Genomic DNA, 8,643 nt, shown 5'->3' with positions numbered 1-8,643 from the left:
CATGTTCAGTAATGTATATTTTTGCCTAGAGGTATTTCAATGTATGATTTTTTGGATGTGCAGTCCATGCTCTTTTTTCAGCATATCTTATGTCCCAGTAGGTTATATGAAAGGTGTCATCTGAGACAATCCTTATAATGCTTATAACAATTAATGAAGAAATTACCAGGTTTCTCTTGTTTGTATTTTTTCCACAGGGTAGATTTGTGAACTTGAGCCCTGTGTCCTGACAAATAAATTGGGTCTTATTTCAGAATAAACAGAATTGTGCCATTATTACATAGACCACTAGATGGCACACAATGATCTGAGCAATCGGATAGAGAACACCACACGTAGGCCGCAAGTGCAGAAATATGTATTTACATGCTGTAACGTGGGCTTATTTCCTGCACTTAGTCAATTATTTGCTCCATACTTTACTAGGTGGTAATTTAAAGAATAGTTTAATGAATTATAATATCCTGAGAGGTGCAAATTAAAGGGTCCTTCAACCTTCAATATTATAGTCCTGGGAAAAAAAAAACGTTAAATGTTATAACAAATATACATATTATGTCTGATATAAATAGTATTTAGAAAGTTCTATCAACAAAACAATTGCAGAGCTTTGCTGGAGTATCTGCTCAGCCCCTCACTGTAACAGTGGGAAATGTGGAGTAATGTGCATGGAGGAGCCCACATGTCTCTATGCAGAAATATACACGTACACTGACATTCATCAATCACTCCAAGACTTCAGTTTGATATGCTAAATGCAATGGTGCATGCCTCCAACATCCCTCCTGCTGCACTGAGATAGTAAAGATGGCTTCCTCACTGCCTCATTAGCCTTTAGCTTTAAAGGGATGCAGCACCCCCCCAGTAAAGGCCATTATTATTCCTGAGTACAGCTGTCTGTCCCCGGTCATGCCCGCTCCTGTGATTCCGTCATACATAATCCACCCCAGCTCTTTATTGCAGTAGTCTAGCAGCTGCTGCTCTCCGCAATCTATTTAAATGGTGGTTACCCGTCACAATTCATCATCCCTTTACATTCTCACCTGTGAGCTCACAACCCTATGTGGGACCTTAAAAGGGAATTGTCAGGTAATGTCACTGTTAGCGAAAATGATGACACCACAAGTCCCGCCAACGATGGTACTATTCAGAGGACTCACATCCGTGAACAATACGTTCAGCAAGAGTGATAATACCAATTCAGTGACTCCTGCCTCATGTCTCCCACAGAGACTTAAAGGGAACCTGTCTCCCCCAAAATCGAAGGTAAGCTAAGCCCACCGGCATCAGGGGCTTATCTACAGCATTCTGTAATGCTGTACAATAAGCCCCCGATGTATCCTGAAAGATGAGAAAAAGAGGTTAGATTATACTCACCTGAGCGGGCGGTCCGATCCGATGGGCGTCGCAGTCCAGGGCCTCCCATCTTTTTACGATGACGTCCTCTTCGCTCTGCGGCTCCGGCGCAGGCGTACTTTATCTTCCCTGTTGAGGGCAGAGCAAAGTACCTCAGTGTGCAGGCGCTGGGCCTCTCTGACCTTTCCCGGCACCTGCGCACTGCAGTACTTTGCTCTGCCCTCAACAGGGAAGATAAAGTACGCCGGAGCCGCAGCGTGAAGACAAGAAGAGGACGTCATCGTAAGAAGATGGGAGGCCCCGGACCGCGACGCCCATCGGACCGCAGCGGGACCGCCCCTGGGTAAGTATAATCTAACCTCTTTTTCTCATCTTTCAGGATACATCGGGGGCTTATCTACAGCATTCCAGAATGCTGTAGATAAACCCCTGATGCCAGTGGGCTTAGCTCACCTTCAATTTTGGGGGTGACAGGTTCCCTTTAAAGTGAATCAGTCATCAGGTTTTTGTTATGTATGATGACAGCATGAGGTAGGGGCAGAAGCACAGAATTTAGTGATGTGTCACATTTCAGGCTGGGTGCTGTTTACTTACACTGAAGGTTTTATCATCTGGTGATTATCACTGTCAGATACAGTGGTCAGTGCATGTGCAATGCTTGCTGCAGTGCAGTAGCACACAACCTCCATCAGGGTGTGCAGGTGAAGGAAAACAGGTATATTCACACTGAAATCACAGAGCAGCAGGCAGGAGCCACTAGGTGGCAAAAGAGTAGTCAGACAAAGCGGGGTCGCTAACAGAGAGGGAATGAAGTACCAGAGGTCACAGCAATACACGTGGTCAGAAACAAGCCAAAGAAGTCAGAGCCGAACGGGGCAGGAAAGCCAGAAACACAAGATAGTCAAACAAGTCAGAGAACAAGCCGAGTCAAATACCAAGGGTTCACAATACGGAGAGTAAGTACAACAACAAGCGAAGTCACAGAGGAACACAGGAACGGGCCCTAGGTAAATGGGCAGAGAATAAATTAGGGTATAATGGGGTCAGCTGCTCAAGCCAGAGACAGGAACTATAACTGACGCTGCTTGCAGGTAACAGCGGACTGAAATAGCCAGACAGATTCCAAAATGAGGCAAGGAAGATTAACCCCCGCATGACCATCCCGGGCAGAGAATAATCAGAAACAAACCCCAGACTGGATCATGACAGCATGCTTGTCCAACTCCACCCCCTAGTCTGATAAGCCCATGTCTGTCTATAGACAATGTATATAGAAAGCTCGCTGTGGGTGGGGTCAGCTTCCTCAGCTCTGCTGCATTGCTAGATCTAAGAACTCTGATTCTATCAGAATGGCTACACCCAGTGATCTAAGGCACACATTGTTGGATACAGCTCAGGCTGCTCTTAGATGAGGTAGCAATAATCTGCTGACAGATTCCTTTTAAAAGGTACACACTATTGCAAAAACTACCCCTGCCATTGGGTGCAGCTGCCCCAAATACCTGGCAGCTGCCGGCCCCAGCTGTGAGTTTATAGGGACAGCTTCCTTTGTGACATCAATGGTAGCTAAATTCACAATCAGTGTCACCTCCAGCCTTTCTAAGGTCCAAGAAATGTCTGGTAAGGCAATGTCACAGATACTGTGCCTGCGCTAGAATTTAGGGCCCCACAGAAAATATTTAAACAGACTCTACCTCTTGAGCATGAAGATTTAGGTTAGGAGATTTTATTCACCACATATTTAGATGCAAAATCTGTAGCAAGATATGCACGTGTAACATGCTGATTTTACAGCGGATTCACAGTGCATTTTAGCTCTAATATACAGGTGCTTCTCAAAAAATATGAATATCATCAAAAAGTTAATTTATTTAAGTTCTTCAATACAAAAAGTGAAACTCATATATAGAGTCATTAGAAACAGTGATTTATTTCAAGTGTTTATTTCTGTTAATGTTGATTATGGCTCCATATCAGCATGGGTTTATGAGAAATCGCTCCTGTCAAACCAATCTAATCAGTTTTTATGAAGAGGTAAGCTATAGGCTGGACCACGGTGAGTCATTGGACGTGGTATATCTCGATTTTTCCAAAGCGTTTGATACCGTGCCGCACAAGAGGTTGGTACACAAAATGAGAATGCTTGGTCTGGGGGAAAATTTGTGTAAATGGTGTAGGGGTTTCACTCACTCAGGTGCGACGGCTGACACTTAGGAGGCAGGTTCCAACAAAAGTTCAAAGGTTTATTGCTTCATAAACCAGTTAGCATAAACAGAAAACAAATAGCCTTTAACTCAGGCAAAAGGAAAAAAACAACTGTCCATTCATTCAGGCTCAGACCTGGAGCCTTAACACCCTCTGGAGGCTAGCAACCCCACACATATCCACTGTGTTAAGTATTAGACTTTCTTTTATAGGTCTAACCACACCCAGAACCCATCACATGATCAGACATGTGGTTGTGACATCACCAAAGGTCCTGATACACATATAGGTAGCTATGGTTACATCACAGCGGCAAGCCATCTATGTGACACATATCTCCCGTCGATTAGCCGCCCTTTAACCACGCTACATACCTCCCCCCTCTGCCTAAAGCCGTGGGGCTTGGCACTTTCCCCCACTAGACAAGGGATTCTTGACAGGGCAGCCGCATTACCATGCAGCTTTCCGGCCCTATGTTCCACATGGAAACAGAAGTCCTGCAGGGCTAAGAACCAATGGGTGACCCTAGCATTTCTACCCTTCATTTCCCTTATCCATCTAAGTGGGGCATGGTCGGATATCAGCCTAAATTTACGCCCCAGCAGATAGTACCGTAATGTGTCCACGGCCCACTTTATGGCCAAGCACTCCTTCTCTACGACTGAGTAGTTCTTTTCAGACGAGGACAGCTTCCTACTCAGATAGAGAACAGGATGCTCCTCCCCATGTAGTTCTTGGGAAAGGACTGCTCCTACCCCAACATCTGAGGCATCTGTCTGAAGAATAAACTCTTTCTTCAAGTTTGGGGCCATCAGAACGGGTTGCTTACACAAAGCCTCTTTCATTTCTTGGAAGGCTGACTCTGACCACTTAACCATTACTGATTTTGTCCCTTTTAGCAGGTCAGTCAGAGGCGCAGCCATCGTGGCGAAGTTTGGGATAAACCTCTTGTAATATCCCACGATTCCCAGGAAGGCTTTAACTTGCTTCTTGGAAACTGGTTTTGGCCATGTTTGAATCTCCTCCACTTTACAGATTTGGGGTTTTATTTCTCCATGACCCACTATATATCCAAGGTACTTAGCTTCCTCTTTACCCAAGGCACACTTCTTCGGGTTTATTGTAAACCCGGCCTCTCTTATAGCATCAAACACCGCTTGGACCTTTTCCAGATGACTCTCCCAGTCCGGGCTAAAGATGACAATATCATCCAGGTACGCAGCAGCGTATGCCTTATAGGGTGCATAGCCCTCTGGAAGGTCGCCGGAGCTCCCTGTAGGCCAAACGGCATCCGGACATACTGGAAACATCCATCTGGTGTAGAAAACGCCGTCTTCTCCTTGGCTTCCTGTGCCATGGGGATCTGCCAATACCCCTTAGTCAAATCCAAGGTGGTTATGTACCTGGTGGGCCCAAGCCTTTCGATGAGCTCATCAACGTGGGGCATGGGATATGCGTCGAACTTGGAGACCTCATTCAACTTCCTATAGTCGTTGCAAAATCTCCACTCCCCATCAGGTTTTGGGACCAGGACAATTGGACTCGACCAACCGCTCTTGGATTCCTCAATAACTCCAAGCTTCAACATACGCTCCACTTCCTTGGAGATAACTTCTCGACTTGCCTCAGGAATTCGATAGGGCTTCACATTCACCCGCACATGTGGCTCTGTCAGGACCTCGTGCTCTATGACCTTCGTGTACCCAGGTAAGTCAGAAAACAGGTCCCTGTTCTTCTGGAGTAACTGCCGGCACTGCTGTTTCTGGGCCTTCGATAGCGTCTCCGCTATAGTAACCCCTCAAACCTCACCTTCTGGGTTGCTTAGCAAAGATGGAGTTACTGCTGGCTCTCTATCTTGCCATGGCTTGATGAGGTTGACATGGTAGACTTGGATTGGTTTCTGTCTACCTGGTTGGTGAATTTTATAGTTTACCTCACCAACCTTCTCTACGACCTCATATGGCCCTTGCCATTTGGCCAAGAACTTGCTCTCCACCGTCGGGACTAATACAAGAACTCGGTCTCCCGGTTTGAACTGCCTAACTCTTGCAGACCGGTTGTAGACCCTGGCCTGAGCTTCTTGTGCTTGGAGGGGGTGTTCTTTCACGATAGGCATCACCTTTGCAATCCTCTGCTGCATCAGGTCCACATGCTCAATGACGCTTCTGTGGGGCGTAACTTCGGCTTCCCAAGTTTCCTTGGCTATATCCAGGAGTCCTCTCGGATGTCGGCCATATAGAAGCTCAAACGGTGAGAACCCTGTGGAGGCCTGTGGAACTTCACGAATGGAAAACATCAGATATGGTAAGAGACAGTCCCAGTTTCTACCGTCTTTCTCTACAGCTTTTCTCAGCATGCTCTTCAGTGTTTTGTTAAATCTCTCAACAAGACCATCTGACTGGGGATGGTACACCGAGGTCCTCAACTGGGAGATTTTCAGGACTTTGCATAACTCCCTCATCACCTTGCTCATGAAAGGTGTCCCCTGGTCAGTCAGAATCTCCTTCGGCAGACCTGTCCGAGAAAACACATGGACCAACTCGCGGGCTATACTCTTCGAGGAAGAATTTCTCAGAGGAATTGCCTCAGGATAGCGTGTGGCATAGTCCAGGATGACTAATATATACTGATGGCCCCGGGCTGATTTAACTAAGGGACTGACCAGGTCCATGGCAATTCTCTCGAATGGTACCTCAATAATGGGCAATGGCACAAGGGGGCTCCGGAAATGAGGACTGGGGCAGTTAGCTGACATGTAGGGCAAGACCTGCAATAGTTCACTATTTCCCGGTGACACCCAGGCCAATAGAACCTCTGCACAACCCGTTCCTGCGTTTTTTCCACCCCTAGGTGTCCACCCAAGATGTGTGAATGGGCCATATCCAATACCTTCCTTCTATATGGACCCGGCACTACCAACTGCTCTATCAACTCCTCCCTCATTTTCGTGACTCGGTACAACAACTCCCCATTCATCAGAAAATGCGGAAATCTTGCCTCTGCCCCTGGCTCCTGTGCCACCCCATTAATAACTGTGACAATATTAAAGGCTTCCCTCAGAGTTGGGTCCCTATGTTGGGCAGTCCCAAAATTTTCACCGGTTACCTCTAACTCCAGAATGTCAGATGCAGGGGACACTTCCTCCTCATCCCCAAGCAGGACACAAAAAGGAAACCTGTCTGTCTCTGGGTGTGGCGATAGCTTTTTAGGGTTCATTGGTTCCCTACTCTTGCTAGTGACCTCAGAACCCTTACCCCACAAATCCCAAAACAAACAGAAATCCCGACCAATAATTATAGGGTGAAACAAGTCCCGAACGACGCCAACTTCATGGGACTCAGTGCCACACGCCGTTTCAATATCCACCCTGGCCATAGGGTAGTCCTTGGCATCACCATGTATGCACAGCACACCGACCTTCTTTCCCGGGAGTAGGTGGAGAGGGAAAGTGGCCCTCACCAGGGTCACTAAGCTCCCTGAGTCTAACAGCGCCATTGCTGCTCGACCGTTCACCTTTACAGAAAACGCTTGAGGCCCCTCGTTGGGCGGAGAGTTCACACTACAGGCTGGATATGCATAGTATGAACTACGGCGTCCCATGCTGCAGTCCATCTGCTCAGTGGTCTGGGAACAACGGGCATCTATATGTCCTGGCCCGTGGAACCTCCAGCAAATAATATCACCCATAGGGACCTTGGGCACCACCTCCCCCGCCCTTTGTGACCTTGGACGCGCCACCCCTTTTTGGGACTCAGCAGCTTTCTGGGACCCCCAGTACGGCATGGGCTGCCTCCCAAAGGAGCCTTCCATCCCTTGGTATCTCTCGACCAGTCCGATCAGTTCGTCGGCATTCTGGGGATCACCCTGGGCAACCCAAGTCTGTATGGACCTCGGGAGGGAATGCACAAACCGATCCATCATCACCCGTTCTACCATCTGTGCAGGCGTAGAGGACTCTGGCTGCAGCCATTTCTGGACCAGGTGCAACAGGTCAAACATTTGGGAGCGAGGCGGTTTGTACCGGTGATAGGCCCAGCAGTGAACTCGCTGTGCCCTAACAGTCAGTGTCACCCCCAAACGTGCGAGAACCTCGGCATTCAATTTGTCATACTCCTTGGCATCCTGCAAGGTCAAATCATAGTATGCCTTCTGAGGTTCCCCCGTCAGGTAAGGCGCCAACACCTCTGCCCACTGCTCTGGCGGAAGTTTTTCCCTCTCAGTGACCCTCTCAAACACCGTCAGGAAGGCCTCGACATCATCCTCGGGAGTCATTTTCTGTAATGCGCGTCTTACCGTCTTCCGGACGTGGGTGTCATCAGCCAAACCTGGGGTTGGGGCGCTCGTCTTGCCCTGGATGGCGGTTGCCAGAAGCTGCATCTGCTGCCGTTGCTCCTGCTGGTTCTGTTGCATCTGCTGCCGTTGCTCCTGCTGGCTCTGTTGTATCTGCTGCATCAACAGCTTGTTGGTCTCTTGCTGGTTCTGTTGCAACTGCTGCATAAACAGCCTGTTAGCCTCTTGCTGCTGTGACTGCGACTGGACCAAGTGTTTCAGCAGGTCCTCCATTTTCCCCGGCAATGCTTGCTGGCTTACAGCCGACTTGACCCAGGACATTCAAAAATAGACTTACGTCTCCACTGGGAACGCTGCCCGCACGTCTACCACCAATTGTAGGGGTTTCACTCACTCAGGTGCGAGGCTGACACTTAAGAGGCAGGTTCCAACAAAAGTTCAAAGGTTTATTGCTTCATAAACCAGTTAGCATAAACAGAAAACAAATAGCCTTTAACTCAGGCAAAAGGAAAAAAACAACTGTCCATTCCTTCAGGCTCAGACCTGGAGCCTTAACACCCTCTGGAGGCTAGCACCTCCACACATATCCACTGTGTTAAGTATTAGGCTTTCTTTTATAGGTCTAACCACACCCAGAACCCATCACATGATCAGACATGTGGTTGTGACATAACCACAGGTCCTGATACACATATAGGTAGCTATGGTTACATCACAGTGGCAAGCCATCTATGTGACACATATCTCCCGTCGATTAGCCGCCCTTTAGCCACGCTACAATGGTTTAGTAAC

Source organism: Ranitomeya variabilis, chromosome 5 (genome assembly GCF_051348905.1).
Source record: "Ranitomeya variabilis isolate aRanVar5 chromosome 5, aRanVar5.hap1, whole genome shotgun sequence".
In the NCBI taxonomy this organism is placed as follows: domain Eukaryota; kingdom Metazoa; phylum Chordata; class Amphibia; order Anura; family Dendrobatidae; genus Ranitomeya; species Ranitomeya variabilis.
The sequence above is the reverse complement of the archived record's forward strand: the minus strand, read 5'-3'. Positions refer to the sequence as shown.